Source organism: Equus quagga, chromosome 19 (genome assembly GCF_021613505.1).
Source record: "Equus quagga isolate Etosha38 chromosome 19, UCLA_HA_Equagga_1.0, whole genome shotgun sequence".
NCBI classification, from domain to species: Eukaryota; Metazoa; Chordata; class Mammalia; order Perissodactyla; family Equidae; genus Equus; species Equus quagga.
Window position 1 is genome coordinate 35,383,423 of NC_060285.1, and position 14,021 is coordinate 35,397,443.

Sequence of the window (14,021 nt, forward strand, 5' to 3'; positions counted from 1 at the left end):
GATAAGTAATTTTAAGTAATTCCGTGGGAAAATGTGTATGACATGTTGTTAAGCAAAAAAAATATCTAACGAAAAAGCAGAACATAAAATCATATACATAGTATATTCTCAATTACGTAAAATAAGGACAGAGAAAAATTGGAAGAAAATATGCTAAATGTTTATAATAATTGTCTCTGAATTTTAAAATTGTGAGGATTTGGGGATTTTCTTTCTCTTTATTTTTCTGTGCTATTTTAATTGATGCAGCACATTTTATTTTATCAAATGAAAAACATGTAGTGGTTTCTTTCATTTAACAAAGTAATTATAAAAAAATAGACTTAGGGGCCAGCCTGATGACATAGTGGTTAAGTTTGGTGCGCTCCACTTCGGCAGCTTGGGGTTCCCAGGTTTGGATCCCAGGTGTTGGACCTACACCACTCATTAAAGCCATCCTGTGGCAGCAACCCATGTGCAAAAAATAGAGGAAGATTGGCACAGGTGTTAGCTCCGAACCATTATTCCTCAAGCAAAATGAGGAAGATTGGCAACAGATGTTAGCTCAGGGCCAATCTTCCTCACACACACAAAAAATAATAACAGTAATGAACAGATTTGGATGGAGGCACGTTTTAAAATACTTCACTGTAGTAAGAGAAAAAAAGTATCTTAATTATAAGCTATAAAAATTAAGTTTTTGATACAAATAGTAATCCAGTGGAATTTTTTTTACAAGGAGTAATAATTTTATTACTGTTAATCTGGCCCACGTTTTATTAAGCATTTGTTCTAAAATGAATTGTAGTAGGTAGCAGTTGAGAACACAGCATCTTGACAGGCATTTATTATAGTGAAATCCATGAAAATTTAAACACTCATTCAGGTTGTATTAAGCCTTGGCATTTTCTTATGCACAGTAATTGTTTATGAACAGTTCCAAGGCTTAGTAGGTAAAGCAGAAAGAACTTGGGAATTTTAATCTCATTTATACTTATCCAATATATTAACTTTTTGGTGGTGTTTCTGTTATGAAATTCCTTGAGAATTTAGTGAAAGACTCTATTCCTAGAAAACAAAAAAAGTGTTTAAAATAAAGATATATTGCAAGTTACATAAATTTTCAAGAGATCTTGAACCCACTTGGAACCAGGTATTATCCTTATGAAATTAAATTTATGTATGTATGAAAATAAAATGTGCACTATAATTATCTAAATACGTTTTAAAAAATGTTTAATCAAAATGCTCAGTACTTAGAATGTCAACATCTTTTAAAAGTTACTATGCACAAAATATGTTGGGACAGGGAAGTTTATTATTGCATTATTTACATTTTAAAGTAAGTTAGTTATTACATGTTTTAAAGTTAGTGGGGAAAGACATCCAGTTAAACAGGGTGGATTAAATAAGCACTTATAATTCCTCTCATAACTTCATTAAAACAGCAATGAAGGAATTCCTAAAAGAGAATAACCCATGTTAACAAAGAAATAGCAGAAAAGGTAACAGCGGATGAGGGCTATCAATAAAATTTAGAAAGCTAAAGTAGAGATGGAGTGGTGACAGTTGACTTAGCATAGGAAGCTGGAACCTCGTGTCTACAGTAGGGGAAAGTTTGCAAGAAGCAAGTAGATTATGATCCAAAGCTACAGGAAAGATGAAAAACTGAAGGCAATAAGTACCTTTGGAGGAGGGAGAGAAAATGAAACTAAAACCAAAAAGGATTGAATAGAGCAGCTAAGAATCTCAGATCTCTTCCACTAGACCCTGAAACAAAGAAAGTTGTCTTCTTGTCCACCTGCACTCTGCAGATGAAAAGAAGATTCATGTCTGCAGAGGTGTATCAGATGGATATAAGCCCATTCAACAAAAGAACATTGCCCAGAATGCCAACTCACCTAGTCAGTTTACTGCATGGCCAATTCCACAGCAGTCAATTCATGGAAAACCAATCAATTGCTCCAGATGGCTAATGTACTAAATAGCCAATTTGTGGAATTATTAATTGGCTAAATTAATTTGTTTCTTTTAACTATTTACTTGAAAAATACTTCATATAAATACACACATAGCATATATATTTATAATGTGAATTATTTATGTTAAAGTATATATTTGAGAGTGCATTCATGAACATGTTGTACATAATTTATTTCTAAGAATAATATATACAAAAATAATATAGACTTCCAAAAGTATTTATTTAACATATTTTAGAAGCATAGATGTTTAGACTTGTATTTTCAGCAATGTAGTGAGCCAGGTGTTCAGAGAAAACCTTAAACACAACTATAAACTTTGGATAAAATATGGTTTCAAATATAGCTATAGTTTTTTAAAATATAGTTTGAAATATAGTTTTTAGTCTCTAGTTTTGTTGAGGTAAACTAGGGACGTTTACTGAGGTCAAAAATGATAAGAAAGCACAAATCCATAGGAGTAAGAAAATTTTGGAAACAGTGATCAGCGTGGGTGAAGCTGCCTGTCTCTGGAGCACTAAAATGTGTCTTTGATTAACCAAATGAACTAGTACAGGGCCAGAGCCTGGCACTGGAAGGGAGGGGAGTGGAAAACGGGGGGGTTTCAGACAGAACCACTCACAACAAGTCAAGATCTGTGAAGAGGTACAGCCTTAGTGGGTATGTCAGAAAGGAGCCTGCCCCAGGGAGGTAGGCACACCTACCTAGACATTGACTCTGGGCAATTCAGAAAGCAAGGACTGGGATACAAAAAGAAAATGTTATCAAATAAAATGTTTAACCTGCGGATGAATTAAATAAACATTGATCACATGAAACAACAACAATAATATCTAAGTTAGTGCGTTTAAAAAACAAGTTAGAATTGAAACAATCCCGAATGATCATGTTACCCTCACATAACTCATGGGACAAAGAGATAATCAAGTTGGTAGTTGGAAAATAAAATAGAAAAAGCTCATACTAAAATTTATAAAAAATTTTTAAAAGGCAAATCTGTATTACCTTCTGAACACTAGTATTGAGTTAATCAGGATGCGATTTTGAGGTCAAATCACCAAAGTAAGTTGATGGTTTTGGTTCTCTGGAAATACTGGAATTTGCGTCTACTTTTGAAAATAGTCATTTCTATTTATATTCATATGTGACTTGTTTGCCATAAACCAATAGTAATAAACAGGATCCATATCTATGTTTTCATGTGGGTCAAATCTCTTCTCTCTCAGTGTTCAGTTTTTCTTGTACTATTGATAAATGCTTCAAGTTCCTAAGGTTCTAGAAATAATTTCTGAAAATCATTTGGGAACAAATCCAAACTTCTAAGTAAAACTTATGGCTGGCAAAATGAATTCACACAAAAAAGCTCAGCTCAACCTCTGTGAACCAAAGCCTGTAAGTTTTACTTAAGTTAGTTCAAACAGGGTTCAGATAAAATCTGAGCTCAGGGTCTCTAGCCAAACCAAATAAAAGACCAAAATCTTGACATTGTCAGAATACTCTTAATAATTTCAACATCTGTTGTTCCATACTTTTCTGTCTGTGAAATATGGGAGAATAATAAGCAATTTCTCTTACAGAAAGTATATTGCCTTTGTAACTACACCCGCGTTTACTATTCATAAACTATACCATAATTATTACTTTTAAAAATTTTGGATGAAGTGCTTCATATAATCAAAATTAATATCTCCAATTCCACAACATTCTGGAGGAATAAACCTCAGTAATATCTGGTAGGTTCAAAATATTGAGAAAAAACATACAGATTCTGAGGTACATCTTAGATGAGTTTAGTTGCTTTGCTTTTGTTAGTTTATCAGGAAACCAACCGGAAACAGATGACATTCTCACATTAGAATGGTTAGAAGAGGGTTTATGGGTGATGGATTAATTACACTGGTGTAAACAGAATAAAGAGGAGGTGAAGGAGACAGTGCAGAAACACAGAGCTCGCAGCAATGGGCTGTCATCACTCCCTGGCCCAAAGGACAAGGGGAGAGAGTTATTGAAACTAGGAGGAAGGAGATCCATGCAGTGCTGACCTCCCTGAGAGCGACAGTTATCTTCCCTTTGAGGAAGTCAGTCCTGGTGACCTCAAGGAACCAGGAAACAAATACCTGACTTCTCTCTCCTCCTTCCCAGGTGTGCTGATCAGTGTCCCCCTTGACACAACTCAAACTTAAGGCAGAAGGTCCGGATTACAGTGACATAATTAAATATCAACATCCTAGTTAGAGATCAGAGTGGGCAAAGGTAAAAGGTAGATCTGGAGGAGGTACTGAAGAAACTCAACACACTGGAACATTCTGCCCTCAGGAAGATACATTATAGGAGCAAAATGAAAATAAAATGTAATTATATTACTAAAATTTTCTGATTTGAAACATCACAATAATAAAACAAAATAATCCTAAATTTTCAAAAGGCAATGTCAAATGCCAATGAAAAACTAGAGTATAATAAATGAGTTAGCTGTACCATTTCCTTCTATATATGTGTATATATATGCATATTTTATTTTTCTTTTGAAGTAAATTTAATGAAATGTTTCTAAAATGCTTTCAATATTTAATATCTACTTGAACATGTATATATTACAATTCTAATACTACAAGCATTCTTCTGTGATAATAAAAATTCCATTGTAATGAATATTTTCATAACAAAATTAAATGTGCTATTTTCCATAAATAATTAAATTCACATAATAGTCCTCAAAGGTACACTTTCAGAAATCTCATAATTTTTCAAGTAATAAAAAGTTGAGATAATAAACAGTTAATATTAAACCAAGATATAAATTTTAAAGCTTCATTCCATTTTATCTCCATGATCCCAAAGACATTTTATAAGTTTATAAAACTTCATTTCCCTCCGTACAGAGCAAATCAGGACTTTATAAATTATTTATATTTTCTTGTAATTTTACTTAAGAAAAATTGCATGCCTTTTTGTTAAATGAGAAGTAGAATCAAAATGGGGGAATTTTATTTCTTGATGACATACAGATATGTGGCACCATTCTTTACTTGTTTTTATTAATTTGGTCTGGCTGTTAGGAATACTACCTCTGTAATCACACAGACCTGAGTCAAAATTCTGACTCAGGTAAATTTTTGCTGTAAATAGGCAAGGAACTTAATCTCCACCAGCTTTATCTCATCTTTAAAATGGAAATAGTAAGAATATCAATAGTAAATAATAATAATAACATCTACCTACCTCATATTTTTAAAAGTGTAAAACAAAAATCTCATAGTTATTACTCTTCCACCTAACAACCCCAACAGGTATAGCACATACAGACATCTACAAGCTCCTAATAGACAGATTAAAGCTGGTTTCTGCTTAGAAGAAAACATCCCTACAATCTTTGTTCGAAATACTCAGCAAGTTGTTTGATTGGAATATGGTGCCAGAAGCAAAGCACTAAGAGAGAATTACATTTTCAGACCACAGATGAAAAGAGTAAGGCAGATATAGTCAGAACACACCAGAAGCCCTTTATCTCTCAGCTCATCTAATGAGTTTTTCATTAAACATAAAGCATATCTGCATTAGTTAGAATTCTCCAGGGAAACAGAACCAAAAAATATATATTTATTTATTTTTATATATTTATTACATATTCTTATTATGTATATTAAATACACACATTGTATTATATCTCCATAGATTTATTACAGGAATTGGGTCATGAGACAAGGGAGGCCAAGAAGTCCCAAGATCTGCAAGCTGCAATTTCTGTAAGCTGGAAAACTAGGAAAGCAGTGGTATGGTTCAGTCTGTGTCCAAAGGCCTGAGAATCAGAAGCATGACTGTCCCATAGCAGGAAAGGATGGATACTCTGGCTCAAGCAAAGAGACTAAATTCACGCTTCCTCCACTTTTTTCTTCTACTTAGGCTCTCAGTGGAGTGGATGATATTCACCCTCAATGGTGAGGTGGATCTTCTTTATTCAATCTATGAATTAAATGCTAATCTCTTCCAGAAACACACAGTCACAACAAGAAATAAAGTCTTACAAACTGTCTAGGCATCCTTTAGCCCAGTCAAGTTGACACATAAATTTAACCATCACAATATCCAGTCCTCACTTGCATCAATTTTACCCTCCTCCGAGGCAAGATTGTTGCTTGATGGCTTATTGCCAAGTCTTCCCATCAGTTTATTCTCAGCACAGCATATGAAAGGATTCTGTTAAGTCTTTATGTCAATCATGTCAATTCTCTGCTCAAAATCCTCAAGTTGTTTCCTATCTCACTCAAAGTTGAAGCTAAGCTGTTTGCAGTAGCCCTAGAAGGCCTGGGCCTCAAATCTATAGAGACAGAAAGCAGATTAGTGGATGCCTAAGGCTGGGGTTTGGGGGGACTAGAAGGTTAGCTAAAGTCTATGGGATTTCTTTCTGGGGTGATTAAAATGTCCTAAAACTGACTGTGATGATGGTTGCACAACTTTCCAAATATGCTAAAACAACTGAATTGTACACTTTGAGTGGATGAATTGTATGGTATGTGAATTGTATCTCAATAAATCTGATACCAAAAAAAGCCTTAGTCCTCATCTCCCATCACTCTGATCATTCTGCTCCAGCCACACTGGCCTCTTTGCTGTCCTTCAAACAAGCCTGGCATGATAAGGCGTTAGGATATTAGTGCTGGCTGTGCCATCTGTTTGTGACACTCTTTCCAATTCTAAAATTTTAATGATCAACGGGCATCTTTATCTTAAATTTGCACTGCCAAGAACTTTTGAAAATTGTTATGCCACCCTTTTCCAAATTATTTTCTGTCAGATACTAATCCAAGGAGATCTTACTTGAGAATAGGCACTGTCATACGAATTTGCAAATGCTGCCTGTAATTCCACCCCTTGCAAAATTGACATGAAACATTAACATACTAAAATCTCTGAGAAGGAAGCCCTGCGGTAAAGGAACTAATTTGCCTTTGATTGCTTCTGAAGTTCCCAAATGTACTTAGACAGAGGACACCACGTCTATACTACCTCCCATATAATATGTCATGTAGTTTCTCTTTCTGGAAATGCTTTATTAGGCAAATCCATTTCTATCCTCTTAAATGAAAGGTTATAAGTACAATCTTTATTGAAAATGCCAACCTTAATACATCCCTACCTACTTCAACTGTCAATCCAAACTTTTTTGAGGTAAACTTAGGGTATAAATTTTTTCCTATAAAAATCACAATTGTTTATGTTTGCTGAAACCACACGCATTATGAAAGCATCAAGAGAAATTGGGCAATTCTAGAAATGAAACAAGGTAGCTCACAGAAAGTTATAGATTTTATTTTTTTGCAACACGAATCATTTGCTAAAACAAGGAAATTTTATCTCACTTGAATTTATAAATATCTGTCTTGAGAGTTATTTTAAAAAGGCATAATTTACTGAAGATATGTGTATTATTTTTAGTCTAGAAACAATATATTAGCTTACATTAGATACGAAAGAAACTGTATTTTTATTGCCAAAAATTGAGGTCATGTCACAGATTGGCTGGAAATTTTACTAAGTAATCAGCTTTTTTATTGTATAGTTAAAAACAAAGATATGAATATGTCATACATTACATAGAAGCAATCCAAAATTTTTTTATCTAACACCCTCTATCTTGGATTTTCCTGAATTCAAACTGACAAATAATCCTTATCCATACATTCATATATCTGATATTTGGTTTGGAAAATATTGCCGCCATTTAGCGCTAAACTATCTGAGGGTAGTTGGTAAAGATTTAGAAATATATGTGTATCCACAATGTTCTCAACTTTCTTTTCCTTTATATCTCATTCTTTCTCTTTTTATGCTTATTTCTTCTTGGTTAGGTTATCCTTGTTTCGTAAATTTCAAATTGGATATATTTTGCCAGGTGTACATATTCTGAGCATATTTCTTTCAATCAAAAGCATTTAGTCTATAAAAATCTACTATAGCTTTCTAGGCATTGTGTGGATTTTCTCTAATTCTAACTAAAATATAAAAATGTAAGGCAGAAAAATAGAGATTTTTCAAATAGCAAATAATATGTGCATCATCTTTTAACATGCTTTACATTGAGGAATACCAAGTCTTGTGAATGTTCTGAATTAAAAAGCATTGTAATCCTCGTTTAGTATAATTTCCTCCAGGTATTTAATAAAATCTGAAAATCGTAAGGAACTGCTAATTTTTAACACTAATAAACATCGAAAATAGTGAAATTCTAGACAATCTTAAGTGTTTCTCCTATGATGAGTGTCACAAAGGTGCTAGCTGTTTTCCACAATCTGTTTACTTCTCCTTTTCTTCATGGGCACTGAATCTGTTAGCCTGTGCTACCTAAGAATTCACCCCAAAATTAATGGTTCAAATGAACAATCATTTTTTTTTTCTTTTGGTTCCTAATTCTGTGAGTCAGCAATTTGGACTGGGCTCAGCTGAGACATTTTTATGGTCTAGGCTGGGCTTAATAAGGCACCTGTAGTCAGCCCATAGACCTACTGGGGATGGATGGTCTCACTCACATGTCTCGTGGCTGGCTGAGTTCTCTTCCATGTGAGCTCTCCATCCACTTTTGATTGACTCCCAATCTTGGCAGTAATCAGAGAAGGAGAGACAAGCTGCATCCATTTGAGTCTTGGTTCAAAACCTGCACAAGTCACATCACATTCTTTTGGTTAAAGCAAGTCATTTGGGAAAGACCAGATTCAAGGTGTGGGGAAAAAAGACTTCACCCCTTGATGCAACAGGCTGCAGGAATGAGTGGACAGTTTTACATCTAACAAAGATACATAATTAATTTAGTTTTTCCAGCCTCCGATCAAGTTGCATGTGGCCATGTGGCTGAGTTCCAGCCTGCAAAATACTGAGATGAAGTGATGAGCACCTTCAGGCTGATAAAACCTCCCACGGATACTGCTCCATGTTTTTCCCCTTCCAGTAAACCAAGATTGTAATGCCTAGGGTGGCCTTAAAAATCAAGTAATGAAGATCAAACTTTCTTCAGCCTGACTGTCTGAATAACAGTGTAAACAGAATGTCCCACCTACCCCCCCCATACATCCTGCCTTCCTGAAGGAATCTGAGAGGGTATGTGAGTAAACTATAACCTTACTTTATATCTTTAACAGACTATGATCTACTGGGTACTAATTTTTAGTATTGTCTAACTTGTAATTAATACAGTGAGTTAGCTTGTTTTTTGTATATTTGTCATTACCTAATACACTTTTTTAATACTTACATTTCTTTTTCCTAGCAGATATTTTTGAGAGCAAGAAGTCTATTCTTAAGTGGAAATTTTTACTGAGGCGTAATTTCTATTGCAGGTCTGTGAAACAACTGCAAATCTCTCACAGAAACTATACGATATTCTAAAGCTAATGTAGAGCCTCCTTCTTAAGTCTAAAATTCAGTATGTATGGTTCAATTTAATCCTTCGTAGAGTCTAGGGGTGCTGAAAAATCCTATGTGATATGTTTAATATTGTTTCAACTTAAAGATTCAGAATTAGCTATTTCAGGAAAAGAATTTAAAAAATCCTTGAGTAAAATAGGATCCTGTGAGAAATCAAAATTGATTTCTTTCGAAGGCTTTCAGTAATCCTGAGAAGAGACCAGATTACCAAAATGAAGACTCCCTAAATCTCTAAGCAATAACGTTGTAAGTGGCACTGAGTGACTTTTTGGAAGAAAAACTCCAAAATACTCTAATATTTTTTTAATGTATAGTGCTGTCATGAGATCATAACGTAGATTCCTTTTAATAAATGTATCTACAATTTTATTTCTAATGTGATGCATGAATATGTTAAAATATGCATACTATAGAAGATAAAATGGAAAATAAATGCCTCTCTACCACTCCGTGATCTCAACACCCTCCATTGCTCAAAGATAGCTATTCTTCACAGGTTCTTTGATCTTTCAAGAAATTTTTAGTAGTCTTCTTTTTAACATTATTCTGTACCTGCAACTTTCACTTAATAATATAGCTTAGAGATATTTTTATTTAAAAATATACATAAATCTGTTCTACGACTTTCCAATTTTAGACAGTTTTTATTGATTCCTCTACGAAATATAAGAAAGCACACATGCATTTCTGTAATTTCCCTTCCACCATCTTTTTCAAGGTAGTCTCGCTTAGTATTTATATTGTCAAGATTTAAGACATTTACATTCTCATCCATTCACAAAATTCTCAGAAATGGTTTGTTATAGTTTTATATGTAAATTCCTTTCATGCTCATTGTCATTGTTTTACTACAGTTTCTCTAAAACTGAGGTATTACTATTATTATTTTGATACATCTCTAGTTGGCTGAGTTTCAGCCACAAGGTTTTTTTAATTTATATTAGAAATTAATAATAATTTGGGCCGGCCCTATGGCCCAGTGGTTAAGTTAGTGGGCTCCACTGCGGTGGCCCAGGGTTTCACTGGTTCGGATCCTGGGCGTGGACATGGCATTGCTCATCAGGCCACGTTGAGGCAGCGTCCCACATGCCACAACTAGAAGGGCCCACAACTAAAATATACAACTATGTACTGGGGAACTTTGGGGAGAAAACAACAGAAAGAAAAAATAGATTGGCAACAGTTGTTAGCTCAGGTGCCAATCTTTAGAAAAAAAGAAGATTGGCAACCATTGTTAGCTCAGGTGCCAATCTTTTTTAAAAAAAGAAATTAATAATAGCTTGACAGGAAATAAAATTATTCCGTCATATCTTCTGTCTCAAGCTTTTGTAAACCTGGCAAATGGGTCTCCTGGCATTGACTAATGAATCCTATGCCAAAAGTTTTGAAGTCAGATTGAAGTTATTTTTTTGTTTTCACTAATAAATAATTGCATTTTATATTTGAAGACCATAGCTTTTTTTTTTTGTATTTGAAATTAAAAAAGATAAGAGATTATAGCATGTTGTTGATCATCCTATACTTAGGTTTCTTGGAAATTGGTTTGTCCTTTCAATTTAAAGATGTGGGCTGTAGCAGGTGCCATGTTCCCCCAAGTCATTTCAATTACCTTTATCTCATCCGTGCATGCCAACACCCAGTGTGTGCTCACTCACCACAACAAGCACCCGTGTCTCTGTTACAGCGCAGTCCTCAGGTTACTAGTCTCATTTTGCCTGCTTTCGAAAACCCGGAAGTCCCGAGAATTTATATCCCCACCTGGTCTGGGAGCTGTTAAACAAGGACTGATGCCTGCAGGACATAAATACTATGGTTCCCTTGCCCCTGGCTGGGACAACTCTCAGATATGAGTTACACTGTCACCAGAGCTGCCCTGCAGGTTTAGGTCCGTGTTTCCCTCTTGCGGCTGTTCACCGGGTATCACACCATTCTTTGGCTTCCTTCATTCCCGTAGCCTTTTCTACACTCCCCTTTGATTTTATCTCAGAGAAACTCATAATCCTTTGCATATATTCTTCATCTCAAAATCTGCTTCTTGTGTATTCCTTTATTCGGGAAAATTTTATATCAGAATACTTTTTAGTTCACTTGCTAATGAATGAACTTTTTTATTTTTTGGTTTTAAAGAATATCAATTATGCTTATGGATTTTCTTTTTAATTATCCATCATCATATCTTTAATCATGTTCTTTACTATTCTTTTTTCCATTTTGCGACATATAATTTCTTTGTATTACATACATTTGACTTTAATTTTCATTGTGTCCATTTTATTCTTCCTAATATAGTTTTTATTTCTAGAACATCTTTATTATTATACTTCATTTAGTTCCAAATCGGCGTCAAACTTACTTTTCATACCCCTTTTTGGTCTTATCCTTTCTTTGGTATCTTTCTATTTCTTCCTGCCGCCCGTTTTTTTTTAACTCACTCTCTTTTTCTCTTTCTCTCTGAATTGCCCTTTCTCCCTCAACACTTTCAGAGTCTATATTGTCTTCATGTCTTGGAAAGTTGGAAAAAATTTTTTGAAATGTCCACTTTTCTAAACTGATTCTTTATCTTCTGTATATCATGCATGTTCTTTCTAGTTTTATGATATTTTCCTCCTTTTTAGACATTAATTTTAAGAAATGTTTACTTAACACTTACAAGGTTTTAGAGTTAATAGAGGAATATCCTTCATTTGATTACAATGCAACGGTGTGGCAAGTACTTTTTATATAATATCTCAAAATTCCCAGAGAAATATGTTTATTGCTATCCCCAATCTATTGGTGAGGAAAATAAGTGTTAATGAAATTATATATCCTGATGATGAAAAATTAATATAGGAAACTGATTTTTTTCTGGTTATTATTCATTTTTACAGAATTAATTTTATAAGTTAGAAGTAATGCATCATAGTTGTGCTCACAGACAACTGTTAGCTAAAAACAAGAATATTATAAATAAATCGTCAATTCTGAGAGGGGTCTGCGGCTTTTCCCCTACTGAAAATTGTTTTATTTATTATTTATTTTTAAGTGTTTAACTTTTATTTCTATTTTTTTTATTTTTTATTGCACTAACATTGGATTATAACATTATATAACTTTCAGGTGTATATCGTAATATATGTTGAATTCTGTGTAGATTACATCATGTTGACCACCCAAACACTAACTATAATCCATCACCACACATGTGTGCCTAATCACCCCTTTTGCCCTCCCTGCTACCCCCTTCCCCTATGGTAACCACCAATCCAATCTCTGTGGCTATGTGTTCGTTATTATTTTTACCTTCTACTTACGAGTGAGATCATACGGTATTTGGCTTTCTCTCTCTGACTTATTTCAATTCGCATAATACATTCAAGATCCCTCCATGTTGTCACAAATGGCCAGATTTCATCATTTCTTATGGCTGAGTAATATTCCATTGTGTATATATACCACATCTTCTTTATCCATTTATTCCCTCGATGGGCACCTAGGTTGCTTCCAAGTCTTGGCGATTGTGAATAATGCTGCAATGAACATAGGGGTGCATGTATCTTTATGCATTTGTGTTTTCAAGTTCTTTGGATAAATACCTAGAAGTGGAATAACTGGATCATATGGTAGATCTATTCTTAATTTTAGGAGGATGCTCCATACTGCTTTCCATAGTGACTGCACCAGTTTGTACTCCCACCCGTAGTGTCCAAGGGTTCCCTTCTCTCTACATCCTCTCCAATACTTGTTGTTTCGTGTCTTGTTAATTATAGCCATTCTGACCGGAGTGAGGTGATATCTCACTTCAGTTTTGATTTGCATTTCCTTGATAGCTAATGGTGTCAAACATCTTTTCATGGGCCTGTTACCCATCAGTATATCTTCTTTGGAGAAATCTCTGTTCAGATCTTTCACCCATTTTTTAATTGGGTTGTTGGTTTTTCTGTTGTTGAGACATAAGTGTTATTTGTATATTTTGGATATTAACCCCTTATCTGACACATGGTTTGCAAATATCTGCTTCCAATTGTTAGGTTGTCTTTTTGTTTTGTTGATGGTTTCCTTTGCTGTGCAGAATATTTTTAGTTTGATGTAGTCCCATTTGCTCACTTTTTCTTTTGTTTCCCTTGCCCGGTCAGACACGGTACTTGAAAATATGCTGCTAAGACTGATGTCAAAGGGAATATTGCCAATGTTTTCTTCTAGAGGTTTCATGGTTTCAGGTCTTAAATTCAAGTCTTTAATCTCTTTTGAGTTGATTTTTGTGCATGGTGTAAGATAATGGTCTATTTTCAGTCTTTTGCATGTGGCTGTACAGTTTTCCCCAAATCATTTATTGAAGAGGCTCTCCTTTCTCCGCTGTAGGCTCTTGGCTCCATTGTCGAAGATTAGCTGTCCATAAGTGTGTGGGTTTATTTCTGGGCTCTCGATTCTGTTCCATTTATCTGTCTGTTTTTGTGCCAGTACCTTGCTGTTTTAGTTAGTATAGCTTTGTAATATATTTAGAAATCTGGGAGTGTGATACCTCCAGCTTTGTTGTTTTTCCTCAGGATTCCTTTGGCTATTCAGGGTCTTTTATTGTTCCATATAAATTTTAGGATTCTTTGTTCTACTTCTGTGAAAAATGTTATTGGAATTTTGATAAGGATTGCATTGAATCTATAG